At 44.1% G+C, this 13,517-nt stretch overlaps 1 protein-coding gene across 1 annotated transcript in view; it reads left to right on the top strand.

Moving 5' to 3' along the window:
- The first annotated feature begins 405 nt into the window (after positions 1–405).
- The window catches only part of POLR3E (RNA polymerase III subunit E), a 37,790-nt gene continuing 24,678 nt past the window's right edge, over positions 406–13,517 (top strand). The window contains exon 1 of the mRNA XM_081133500.1: positions 406–564. The gene's annotated coding sequence lies outside the window, so the exon portion shown is untranslated. The remainder of the gene's footprint in view (positions 565–13,517) is intronic.

Genomic DNA, 13,517 nt, shown 5'->3' with positions numbered 1-13,517 from the left:
TTCTGGGTTATATAGTAATTCTATTTTTAGTATTTGGGGAATGCCATATTATTTTCCACAATATTTCTAGATGTGTCTTTCACGATCAAATAAAATACAAACTACAGTAAAATTGCACCGCAGTTTCTTATAAAGGGATTAAATAGTGCTCTGGAGAGATTGAGCGACATCTAGGTAGCGTGGCCGAGCGGTCTAAGGCGCTGGATTAAGGCTCCAGTCTCTTCGGGGGCGTGGGTTCGAATCCCACCGCTGCCAAAGACTTCCCTTTTGTCCTCCGCGGAGGACTGCTCCTCGCTGTTTTGCCGGCGCGTCAGCGCCCTCTGCCGCCAGGCGCGGGCAGGGGCCCGCGAGGACGGAGCGGCGGAGGGGGCGGGCCCCAGAGCCCCCGCGCGGGGCATAGTGGGTAAAAGGAAGCGCGAGGCCCGGCCCCGCTCCCCCCACGTGTCCCCTGGAGTTTCTCCACCGACAACATGGCCGCTGCCTGAGCTGAGAACCGGGCCGCCGCCGCCTCTGAGACTGCGGGATCCTGGGCCGTCGCCGCCCGCGCGCGGCCGCCGCGCAGAGGTGAGCGCCGAGGGGCCAGCGCCCGCCGCGCCGGGGCCGGGCTGCACTCGCCGTGGGGGCCGGGGCCGGCGCCCGGGCCTGGCCGCTGAGGTCCGGAGGTCCGCGCTGGCTCAAGGGCTGGGGCCGCCGGGGTCCCGGGCGGGAGGACGGGCAGCCTGCCCCGGGGGACCCAGCCGGCCGCGCCCTCCGACCTCGGCCGGAGAGCCGGGGAGGCCGCGGGCACCGGCGGTGACTCAGGGTCCAGCCGCCTCGCCCCTCCTGCGGGCGCCCTCGGAGCACCTGTCCGGAGGCAGCCGGAGCCCCGCCGGCGTGGCGGCCGTGGCGGCGGCTGCGCGGGGCCTGGCCCCCGAGAGGGAGGCGAAACCCTGGGGCCGTGCGGCCCCGCGCCCTGAGGGCAGGCGGGGGTGGCAGCCTGCGGCCCTCGAGCTGAGCCACGTCGCCCGCACCGCGCGGCCTCTTTCTCCGGCCGTCGCCGGCCTCGGTTGGGAGCCCGCCGAGTGCGCGGCGCGGCCCGCCGCTCGGGGGAGCGGTGTCATTGAGCACAGCGGCTGCACCTGAAGTGTCGACGGCCCTTCGGTTCTGTTTGCTCCCGAGTCGTCGTGCTTGGGGCAGAAAGCGGAGGGCTCGGCGGTGGCCACGGCTCTTCATCTGTGAAACGGCCTCACGGACCTTTCGTGCCTCCCGGGGGTGTGGTGGGCACGGAATAGGGTGGGACGGGGGAGGGGAGCCCCAGCCTGCGCCGCGGGTGCGTTGCTACGCCTCAGACCCGCTTACGATGGAAGAAAATAAATGACCAGGTAGTGATAGACCTTCCCCAGGTTACGTTTATTACGGTATTCAGCCCTCAGGGTGGTCCTCACCCTGGAAGTCTGTGCGTGTTATCACCACATTTTCCGGGGTGAAAAGGACGGGAGGGGGGCGGGGTGACCAGGACCCGGCAGCCCCCGGGCTCAGCAGCAGCGCGGGCCTTGAACCTGGGCAGTTGTGCGCCGGAGCCCAGGCCCTTGCCCACTGTGCCGTCCTGCCTGTTCCCGACGCGGCGCGGCGCGGCGCATAAGAGCGACAGTACGGAGCTTTCACGTCCGCTAGACCCAGGTTTCTGTGCCAGGCTCCAGCGCTCTGACCTTGGCAAGTTACTCTCTGAGCCTGTTTCCTCATTTCTTGTTTGGGGATGGTAGATCTTGATGTATAGGGCTATTGAGAAGATTAAATGAGAATATATGTGAAGTCCTTAGAGAAGGGACTGACGCTCATTTGGGGCTAATTGGTTCTTTTTTTTTAAAAAGTTTACTGATTGATTGAGAGACGGGTGGAGGGAAAGAGAGAAACATGGATTTGTTGTTCCACTGTTTCCTGCATTTGTTAGTTGATTCTTGTATGTGTCCTGACCCACAACCTTGGTGTATGGGGACCGCTGTCTAAGCAGCTGAGATCAGCTACCAGGCCAGGGCCTTAATTAGTTGTTCTTGCCCCCTAGGCCAACTCTGCCTTTAACAGAATTGGAAAACTGTGACTCAGAAAAGGAAGATGCCTTGTTCTAGGGGCATAGAGCCAGCTGGAAGCCAGGCCCTGAGACCAGTTGCCCTGGGGCCCTTTCTCCTTCACCCCTTTTTCTTTTTGAACTCGCGGACCTCCCACTCCCTCCAGTAGCTGCAGAGCTTTTGAAGTTCCTTCTGCTTTTCTGATTGGCTGACAGATTCCTGGGTGAAGCATGGATACACCCAGCTGTGACCCTAAAGTACCTCCTCTGCTCTGGACCCTTTCTTAGCTCCACCTGGTGTCCTTGTCCCCTTTCCATTTGTTGAGCCTTTCACTGTTGGGGGAAGTTTTCAGTGCCCAAGGCCACAGAGCCACTGCCACAGTACTCTTGTGGCCATAGGACTCCCTGTTGAGGCCCAGGTGGTTACTGCTGGAGGCATAGCTTGGCTTCTGGTGGCTGAAAGCCTGCTCCCTCCTGGATCACAGCCCCTCTCTGTTCTCAAGAGTCCATGAGGCCCAAACCATGAACCTGGCTCTCTGGCTGGTGCTGTTAAGCTCACTGGGTGACCTTTTGTTACTGCCTGATTTCATGTACCCATTCACTCATTTCTTCTGTGTACTATATTGTATATACTTCATGCCAGGCACTGTTCTTGGTATTAGGAGAACAGTGTGAATTAAAAAAGAGAGAGAGGCAGAATAATTACCTTCACAACTTGATGAGATAAATGTAGTTATCTCCAGTTTCTGGTTGAAGCACTGAGAGGCTCTGATGGCGCTTATAGTCTAGTGCAAAAGATAGACAACACATAAGCAAATACACTAGGTAGTTCCATGTTGTGAGAAGAACCACAAAGGGAATAGAACACGGAGATGTGGTAGTGACTAGGAAGGGGTTTGGGGTGGGGATGCTTTAAGATGGGGTAGTCAGGGAACCTAGCTTCTCCTGGAAGGGGTGGTGGTGATATCTAATGAAAGAGAGCCAACCTTGAAAAGACTCAAGGAAAACATGATATGCAAAGGTCCTGAGGCAGACTGGGCTTGCAGGCCCAGCAAGTGGCCACCTGGCCAAGTGGATGATGAAAGAAAGACACGGCCTTGGGGCCATGGAAGGGAGTTTGGATTTTGTTCTCTGTGACAGTCAAGGTTTTGGAGCAGCAGGATCATGTGATTTACTTTTTTATAATGACAAGCCTGGCTGTTTCTAGGAGAATTGGAGGTGGGAAGGAGGGGCTACAGAAACACTTGCTGGAGCAGCACTTTTCAAATTGCAGGTCAAGATATATTAGTGGGATGTGCAATCAACTTGGGATATTACCAGTATATTTAAAAAAAAAAAATTTGTTGTTAATCCTCACATGAGGATATGTTGCCCATTGATTTTTAGAGAGAGTGGAGGGGAAGGAGGGAGGGAGAGAAAGAGACAGAGAAACAGAAACATCGGTGTGAAAGAGACATATTGATTGATTGCCTCCGGCACATCGCCCAACTGGGGTGAAGGATTGAACCTGCAACCCAGGTACGTGCCATTGGCCGGGAATCGAACCTGGGAACCTTTGGTGTAGGGGCTGACACTGACCACTGAGCACACCAGCCAGGGCTTAATCAGCATTTTAAATTTTAATCAGTGAGGGTACAGAGCATCACTGCCTCACCTAGAGTAGGCGAATGTTTTGGGTTGCTTATGGATTTCTTACTGTGGGTCTTAGGCCAAAAACTTTGAAAGCCACTGAGTTGGATAGCACGGTGGGTGAAAGAAGGTGAAAACCCCGGCTCTGACCCTATCTTGAGGAGGAACTCCTCCATGAATGGGGAGAGGACCAGCAGAGCCCAACAATGGCCGAGAAAGCCTGTGATTGGGAATGACTGCATCTTGGGAACCTTCCAGGTAACACCTGGAAGTCCCCAGTCTCTCAATTGTCCACAGAGCCAGCTGAAGAGAAGGTAGATACTTGACATCTGTGGCACTTGGCAGCCAGTGCAGACAGGTGGGGTCCATCGTCCTCTGGGCCTTAGAAGGCACCTAAAGCTATGGATTCGGGGCTTCTGGTTTTCACCCTGTTTTCCATCTCCTAACTTGTCACGGTGGCCTGCTTCTCTCTCATCTGGCTTTTTATCCCCACCCCAAGATCGTCCTCTACTTAGAAGCCCTTGGGAGCTCCTTATTAAATAACATCCCTGTCATTCATTTATTCAGACAACAAATATGTCTTGACTGCCTGCTGTGTGCTAGGCACTGGGGGTTCAGCAAGGGACAGAACAGACCAAAATCTCTGCCTTCATGGAGCTTACAGCTTAGTGGCAGTGGGGGTGGGGAGGGGACAGATAATAAATACAGAGCTATAAACTGTCACATATGCTATGGACAAAACCTGAGCAGGGAAGGGGGCTTGCAGTTTTGAATTGGGTGGACAGGGAAGGTCTTAATTGTGAGATAACATTTGAGCAAAAACCATGAAGAGGTGAAGAAGGGAGCCGTGCTCTTATCTGGGGAGAGCAGTTAGCAAACCCCAAAGGTGGGGCAGGAGGACTTTAAAGGTGGAGTGATCTGACTTGGCTTTCAAAAGCATCACTGCTGGGGTTGAGCAAAGATCGTCTGGGACAAGGGTGGAAGTAGGGAGACCAGTTAGGAGGCTGTGGCTGTAACACAGGCTGGAGATGAGCTGGCTGGACTGGGGAGGCAGCAGTGGGAGTGGCCAGGTCCCAGACATTTGAAGGTAGAACCCATAGGATCTGCCGGCGTGGGACGAGAGGAAGAGAAGCATCAGGATGATGCAGCCTTTTGGCCTGAGCAGTCTTAGAGTTCAGAACATGTGTCTGGAATAAGTGAGATGATTTCACATGGTGGCTGAGACCAGGGTCTTAGATGACATTGAATCCCATGGTGAAGGTATTACACCCATTTAAATATTATATAGTTCAAATGTTAAGTAGACAAGACAGAAATTGTGCTGGTCTTACCAAAAGTAGTCTTGGGGACTGCTGAGAGCTAGGGTGCCCAGGTGCCTTGCCAACTAATCATCTTCTCCCTTTGGGTGTATGGAGGATTAGTTCAGCTGAATGCCTCACCCTCACCCTCAACTTCACTCTCACCCTCAGTCATGGAGACCTGCATCCTTCCCTCCTCCAGGTACTTGAAGTGCTTCCTGTCGCAGGAATCTCTCCTTCCCTCTGTTCTCATGGCTCCTCCAAATCCTTCTATCACTTAAGGCAGGATCTCAACCCCCACTCCCTAGCAGGAAGGCCCCTCCCTTCCCTCCTCTGACCACCCCTACATGGAGCTGCTGCCTGAAGTCCATTGGCCTGGCTCTGAAGCCCAGTGGTTCCATGTGGTTGCTGTGTGGCTTTGGGTAAGACACAGAGTATTTCTGAGTTCCGGTCTCCTCCTCATGAAATGGGAACAATCAGGCCACCTCACAGGATTATGTTAAATACATTAAAGAAAAGTATGGAAGAGGGTCATTTTTATTTTTCAATTACAGTTGACATTCAGTATTATTTTATGTTGGTTTCAGGCATGCAGCGTGGTGATTAGACATGTAATACAAAGTGATCCCAATAAGTCTAGTACCACCTGGCACATACATAGTTATTACAGTATTATTGACTACATTCCCTATGCTGTACTTTACATCCTGATGACTATTCTGTTAACTACCAATTTGTACTTCTTAATCTCTCACCTTTTTCACTCATTCCCCCACCCCCCACCCCTGGTAACCATGCCTTTGGTCTCTATTTCTGTGAGTCTGTTTCTGTTTTGTTTGTCCATTTATTTTGTGTTTTAGATTCCGCATGTAAGTGAAATCATATGGCATTTATCTGACTTATATCACTTAGCATAATACCCTCTAGGTCCATTCATTGTGTCGCAAATGGTAAAATTTTATTCCTTTTTATGGTCAAGCAGTATTTCATTGTATACATGTGCCATGTCTTCTTTATCCAATTGTGTATTGATGGGCCCTTAGGTTTCTTCCATATCTTGACTATTGTAAATAACACTACAGTGAACATAGAGGTACATATATCTTTTTGAATTAGTGTTTCATATTACTTTGGATAAATATACAGAAGGTGGGATTGCTGAGTCATATGGTAATTCTATTTTTAATTTTTTGAGGATAAAGGATCTCCACAAACTGTTCTCCATAGTGGCTGTGCCAATTTGCAATCCCACCAACAGTTCATGAGGGTTCCCTTTTCTTCAACATCCTTGCCAACTGGGGGAAAACATATTTGCCAAGGATGTATCTGATAAGGGGCTAATTTCTAAAGTGTACAAAGAACTCATACTACTCAGCAAAAGGAAAACAAACAACCCAATTAAAAAATGGGCAAAGGACCTGCTGAATAGACACTTCTCCTAAGAGGACATACGGATGGCCAAGAGACACATGAGAAAATGCTCAACGTCGCTAATCAGCAGAGAGATGCAAATTAAAACCACAATGAGGTATCACTTCATACCTGTCAGAATGGCTGCCATCAACAAATCAACAAACAACAGGGGCTGGCGAGGGTTTGGAGAAAGGAGAACCCTAGTACACTGCTGGTGGGAATGCAGACTGGTGCAACCACTATGGAAAACAGTATGGAGGTTCCTCAAAAAATTAGAAATGGAGCTGCCTTTTGACCCAGTGATTCCACTCCTAGGAATGTATCCTAAGAATCCTGAAACATTAATCAGAAAGAAGATATGTACCCTGATGTTCATAGCAGCACAGTTTACAATAGCCAAGATCTGGAAACAGCCCAAGTGCCCATCGGTAGATGAGTGGATAAAAAAGCTGTGGGACATTCACACCATGGAATACTATGCAGCTGTAAAGAAGAAGAATCTCGGACCCTTTGGGACAGTATGGATGGACCTGGAGAATATTATGCTAAGTGAAATAAGCCAGGCAGTGAAAGACAAACATCACATGATCTCGCTTATATGTGGAATCTAAAGAACTTACTAAACTGATGAACAGAATAGATTCAATGAGATGGAAGCATAGATGAGACTGATGAATGTCAGAGGGATGGAGGAGGGCGGGTGGGTGGAGGGGGAGAGAGTAACCAAAGAATTTATATGCATCTATGCACAACCCAAGGACATGGACAATGGTGGGGAGAGGGATTGGGGAGGGGGAAGGGACGGGGGGAACACGTCATTGGGGAGAAAAAGACATCTGTAATATTTTAAACAAAAATAAAATTAAAAACAAACAAAAAACATCCTTGCCAACTGGAATTGCTGGGTCATAAGGCAGTTTCACTTTTAATTTTTTGAGTGTCTTTCGTATTGTTTTTCATAGTGGCTGTACCAACCTGCCTTCCCACCAACAGTGCATGAGGGTTCCCTTTTCTCCACATTCTTGCCAGCACTTGTTTGTTGATTTATTGATGGTGGCCATTCTGACAAGTGTGAGGTGCTATCTCATTGTGGTTTTAATTTGCATCTTTCTGATGATTAGTGACATTGAGCATCTTTTCATATGTCTATTGACCATCTGTATGTCCTCTTTCAAGAAATGTCTATTCAGACCCTCTGCCCATACTTTTATTCATATTGTTTGTTTTTTTGGTCTTAAGTTTCTATGAGTTCTTTATATGTTTTGGATATTAATCCCTTATCAGATGTATCATTGGTAAATATCTTTTTCCATTGGGTAGGTTGTCTTTTCGTTTTGTTGATGATTTTCTTTACTGTGTAAAAAATGTTTAGTTCTGTGTAGTCTCATTTATTTATTCTTTTATTTTGTTTCCTTTGCCTGAGGAGGCTTAGTCAAAAAAATATTACTAAGAGTGATGTCAAAGAATTGACTGCCTATGTTTTCTTCTGGGAGTTTTATGGTTTGGGGTCTTACATTTAAGTCTTCAATCCATTTCGAGTTTATTCTTGTATATAGTGTAAGAAGGTAGTCCAGTTTCATTCTTTTGCATGTGTCTGTTTAGTTTTCCCAGCACCATTTATTGAAGAGAATGTCTTTATTCAATTGTATATTCTTGCCTCCTTTGTCATAGATTAATTGACTATATAGGCCTGGGTTTATTTCTGGGCTCTCTGTTCTGTTCCATTGATCTATGCATCTGTTTTTATGCCAATCTATGCTGTTTTGATTACTATAACCTTGTAGTATAGTTTGATATAAGGTAGCATGATACCTCCTACCTACTTTGTTCTTTTTAAGATTGCTGTGGCTCTTCAGGGTCTTTTGTGGTTCCATATAAATTTTTGGATTATTTATTCTAGTTCTTTGAAAATTGTCAATGGTATTTTGATAGGAACTGCATTGAATATATAGATTGCTTTGGTTAGTATGGACATTTTAATGATGTTAATTCTTCCTATCCATGAGCATAGTATATGCTTTCATTTAATTGTTCTTTCTTACCTTTCTCTTTGTTTGTTTGTTAATCCTCACGGAAGGATATTTTTTCAATTGATTTTTAGAGAGAGTGGAACGAGGGGTAGAGAGAGAGAGAAACATTGATGTGAGAGAGACACATTAATTGGTTGCTTCCCGCATGCACCCCAACTGGGGCCAGGGATTCAACCTGCAACCCAGGTATGTGCCTTTGACCAGCAATCAAACCTGAGACTGTTCAGTGCACTGGTTGACGCTCTAACCGTTGAGCCACATGGGCAGGGCTATTTGTATCTTTTAAAATTTTCTTCTTCAGTGTTGTATAGTTTTCTGAGTATGGGTCTTTTACCTTCTTGGTTAAACTTATTTCTAGGTATTTAAAAAATTTTTTGATGCAATTATAAATGGGATTGTTTTCTTAATTTCTCTTTCTGATACTTCATTATTGATGTATAAAAGTGCAACCGATTTCTGCCCTGGCTGGTGTGGCTCAGTTGGTTGAGTGTCATCCAATGCACCAAAAGGTTGCCGGTTTGATTTCCAGTCAGGGCACATAACCAGGTTTTGGGTTGGTGTGCATAGAGGAGCCAACTGATTGATGTTTCTCTCTCTCTCCCTCTCCCCCTCTCTCCCTCTCCTCTTGTTTCCTCCTCTCCCCCTCTCCGCCTCTCTCCTTCTTTCCTTCTCTCCTCTCTCTCCCTCCCCCCTCCCTTTCTCTCTAAAATCAATAAAAACATATTAAAAAAATAATAAATGCAACCAATTTCTGAATATTAACTTTGTATTCTGCTACTTTAATGAATTGATTTATTAGCTCTAATAGTTTTTTGGTGGAATCTTTAGGGTTCTTTATATAGTATCATGTCATCTGCAAATGCTATTTCTGCATCTATAGGTATGATCATAGGATTTTTATCCTTCAGTTTGTTTGTGTGGTGTATCATGTTAATTGGTTTGTGGATATTGTACTAACCTTGCATTCCAGGAGTAAATCCCACTTGATCATGTTGTATGATCTTTTTACTGTATCACTGGATTTGGTTTGCTAATATTTTGTTGAGGATTTTAGCATCTATGTTTATTTGGTATATTGGCCTATAATTTTCTTTCTTTGTGATGTCTTTCTCTGGTCTTGGAATCAGGGTAATGCTGGCCTCATAAATTGAGCTCTGGAGCCTTCCCTTCTCTTCAGTTTTTGGGAATAGTTTGAGAAGGGTTAGGTGTTCATTCTTCTTTGAATATTTGTTAAAATTCTCTGAAGCCATCTGATCCAGGACATTTGTTTTTTGGGAGTTTTTTTATTTTATTACTGATTTGATTTTGTTAGTAGTTATCAGTCTGTTTCCCTTTTCTGTTGATTCAATCATGGGAGATTGTATATTTTAGGAATTTATTATCCATTTCCTTTAGGTTGTCCAACTTGTTGCTATATAATTGTAGAATTTACTTAATCCTTTTTATTTCTGTGATGTTAGTTTTCATGTCTCCTCTTTCATTTCTTATTTTATTCATTTGGATCTCTCTTTTTTTTCTTGATGCGTCTAGTTAAAGGTCTATCAATTTTGTTTATCTTTTCAAAGAACCAGCTCTCAGTTTCTTAGATCTTTTGTACTTTTTTAGACTATTCCATTTATTTCTGCTGTGATCTTTATAATTTCCTTCCTTCCCCTCACTTTGGGCCTTGTTTTTTATTTTTTTAAAGTTCTTTAGGTGTATGATTAGATTGTTTGAGATTTTTCTTGTTTCTTGAAGTAGGCTATGAATTTTCCTCTTAGAACTGCTTTGGCTGTGTCCCATTGATAGGCTCATCATGTTTTTATGTGTCTCAGGGTATCTTTTGATATCATCCTTGATGTTGTTGTTAACCCATTCATTGTTTAGTATTGTGTTACTTAGCCTCCATGTGTTTGTGTGTTTTTCAGTTTTTCTTGTAATTGGTTTCTGATTTCATACTATAGTGATTGGAGAAGGTGCTTGATATGATTTTAATCATCACATATTTATTGAGACTTGTTTTGTGGCCTAATATATGGTCTGTTGTGGAAAATGTTTCAGGTGCACTTGAAAGGAATGTGTATTCTGCTGCTTTTGGGTGAAAGATCCTAAAAACATCAATTAAGTCCATTTTGTCTAATTTATAATTTAAGGTCATTTGTTTCCCTGTTGATTTTCTGTCTGGATGATCTATCCATTGAAGTTTATGAAGGGGTTTTTTAAGTCCCCTCATATGAATGTATTACTGTCGATCTTTCCCTTTATATATCTCAATATTTGCTTTATATATTTGGGTGCTTCCAGTTGGGTGAATATATGTTTATGAGAGTTATATCCTCTTGTATTGATCCCTTTATCATTATGAAATGCCCTTCTTTGTCTTTTGTTACAGTCCTTGTTTTAAAGTCTATTTTGTCTGATAAAAGTATTGCTACCCTAGCTTTTTTTAATTTTCCATTTGTATGAAACATCTTTTTTCCTTCTCTTTACTTTCAGTCTGCATGTGTCTTTTGATTGGAAGTGGGTCTCTTATAGGTAGCATATATATGGGTCTTGTTTTTTTATTATCCGTTCAGCCACCGTATGTCTTTTGAATGTAGTACTTAGTCCATTTACATTTAAAGTAATTATTGATAGTTCGTGTAGTTATTGCCACTTTATTGATTGTTTTCCAATTGTGTAGTTCTTTGTCCCTTTGTTATTCTCTTATTTTTTTTTCTTATATATTGATGACTTTCTATAGTGTTGTGTTTGGATTCCTTTCTCTTTATGTCTTTTTTAAAAAAATATATCTGTATTGATTTCAGAGAGAGGAAAGGAGAGGGAGAGAGAGAGATAGAAACATCAATGATGAGAGAGTCATTGATCAAGCCCACAACCCGGGCATGTGCCCTTACTGGGAATTGAACCCCGATTGCCTGGATCCTAGGTCCACGCTCTACCGCTGAGCCATGCCCAGCTGAGCTCTCTTTATTTTTTGTATATCTCTTGTAGATTTTTGGTTTGAGATTATATATGCTTCATATATAACAAGCCATGTTTATAGCAGTCTATTTTAAGTTGATAGTCCCATAAGCTTGAACACAGTCAAAAATTACTACAATTTTTACACTCCCCTTCTATGTTTATATTTTGGTCATTAATTTTTAACTTCTATTGTTGTAATTACACATGATCCTACTACTTTTGTCTTTCAATTTTTGTACCAGCTTTATAGTTAGTTGAACCTCTGCTTTTACTATGTATTTGCCTTTGTCAGTGGGCAAATTTTTTCTCTATGTTTTTACACATATATACACATATATACATATACATATATATATATCTTTATTGATTTTAGAGAGAGGGAGAGGGAAAGAATTGAAACATCAATGATGAGATAGTTGTCATTGATTGGCTGCCTCCTGCATGCCCCGGACTGGGAATTGAGCTGCGATCTCCTGGATCCTAGGAGGATGCTCAACTGCTGAGCCATGCCCAGCCAGGCCTTACTCATATTTTTTATTTCTTTTCTACTTAAATAAGTTCCTTTAACATGTCTTGTTATACTGGTTTAATAATGATGAACTACTTCAGTTTTTTTTCTTAATTGGGAAGCTCTTTATCTGTCCTTTGAGTCTAAATGATATCCTTGCTGGGTAGAGTAATCTTGCTGGGTTGTGGGTCTTCGCTTTTCATTACTTTGAATATTTCATGCCAATTCCTTCTGGCCTGAAATGTTTCTGTTGAAAAATCAGGTGACAGTCTTATGGGAGCTCCCTTGTGCATAACTAATTGCTTTTCTCTTGCTGCTTTTAAGATTCTCTCTTTGTCTTTAACCTTTGGCATTTTAATTATGATGTGTCCTGGTGTGGACCTCATTAGGTTCATTTTGTTTGGGTGTCTGCACTTCCTGGGCTTTTATGGTCTGGGCTTCCTGGTCTGTTTCCTTTGCCAGGTTAGGGAAGTTTTCAGTCATTATTTCTTCGAATAGGTTTTCAATCTCTTGCTCTCTTTCTTTCTTTTGGGAGCTGAATGATCGAATTTTGTTACTCTCGATGTTGTCCCAGAGGTCCTTTAAACTATCATCTTTTTTTTTTTTTCCTGTTCTTTTTTCTTTTTGCTGTTTTAATGGGTGTTTTCTACTACCTTGTCTTCCAAATCGCTGCTTTGATTCTCTGCTTCATCTAATCTACTTTTGGTTCCTTCTAGTATATTTTTTATTTCTGAAATCGTATTCTTCATTTCTGACTGTTTTTTGTTGTTGTTTTTTTAATGTCTACTACTACTCAACCTCTACTGTAAGGTTTGCAGTCCTGAGAACTTCTTATTTTCTCTTTTATTAAATATACCTTTATTGACTTCAGAGAGTCATTGATCAGTTGCTTCCTCCACACCCTCTACTGGGGATTGAGCCTGCAACCCAGGCATGTGCCCTGACCAGGAATCCAGCCATAAACTCCTGGATCATAGGTCGATGCTCAACTGCTGAGCCACACTGACTTGGCAGAATTTCTTTTTTAATGTAGCATGTTATGGCTGTATTCCTGCTCGCAAAGGAATGAGGAGCAGACATATTTCCACGTTCAGTGTGACTTTTTTTTAATGTTTTCTATCTGTTTGCTGTACTCACTGAGTTCACCTACTCTTCCCCTAAATTCATCAAGCTTCCTTATAACCAGCGTTTTGAACTTTGAACTTGGCCTCTAGTATATTGCTTTTCTCCATTTTGTTTAGCTCTTTTTCTCTTCTGTTATTTTACTTTAGACATGTTTCTTTGTTGCCTTATTTTGGCTGCCTCCCTGTGTGTGTTTTTATTTCTATGTATTAGGTTAGGTTGATCTGTGACATCTCCCAATTTTGGTAGGTGGCCTTGTGTAGTAGGTGTCCTGTGAGGCCCAGTGGTGCAGTCTTCCTGGTCATCTACGTCTGATGTTTCAGGAGTCCCTTGTGTGGGATGTGTGTCCTCCTGTTGTAGTTGAGCCTTGATTGCGGTTGATCTGTCCATGAGTGGGATTTACCCTCAGGCTGACTGGCTGTGAGAACTGGCTGTGACTTTAGAGGGAAAGCTGTCCTTCAGGGGTTGACCCCACAGAATGGAATTTGTTTCAGTGAGACCCTGGTGCCCACTGTGTTCGACCTTCG

The sequence above is a fragment of the Miniopterus schreibersii genome (genome assembly GCF_964146895.1).
Source record: "Miniopterus schreibersii genome assembly, chromosome: 3".
Classification (NCBI taxonomy): domain Eukaryota; kingdom Metazoa; phylum Chordata; class Mammalia; order Chiroptera; family Miniopteridae; genus Miniopterus; species Miniopterus schreibersii.
The sequence above is the reverse complement of the archived record's forward strand: the minus strand, read 5'-3'. Positions and strand labels throughout refer to the sequence as shown.